This window comes from Plasmopara halstedii, assembly GCF_900000015.1.
Source record: "Plasmopara halstedii genome assembly, contig: Scaffold_2881, whole genome shotgun sequence".
NCBI lineage: Eukaryota > Oomycota > Peronosporomycetes > Peronosporales > Peronosporaceae > Plasmopara > Plasmopara halstedii.
In genome coordinates this window covers 741,719-742,115 of record NW_020189786.1, presented here as the reverse complement: position 1 = coordinate 742,115, position 397 = coordinate 741,719, and positions in this window count along the sequence as shown.

Below are 397 nucleotides of genomic sequence, written 5' to 3'. Positions count from 1 at the left end.
GTAGCAAAACGCTTGAGGAAGCGTCCTTTAGGCCACCGACCTTTCGTTCTTTACAAGAACCAAGTACTAGTGCAGCGGATCGTAATCCGCTGCCTCTAAAAGCACCTAAAAGCCTAACCAAGGCAAACGAACACTTCTGTTCAAGATCGAATATCTTTTTATCCCAATTTAAAAAAATTAGATTTTCCTAAATATACTAAATATATATAGTAAAATCTAAATACATGCATAACTACTGGCTACCGAGCCCCGTGCCGTATTCTTGTTTGGGTGTGTGTGGTCACGCTGTGCACATCTCGTGTGACCCCCCTGTTACTAGGGTTCGTGTCACCCCGTTACACACCGATCATTGCGTTTTAGCAAGCCTTACTTAATGTTAAATTATATCAACACTGTC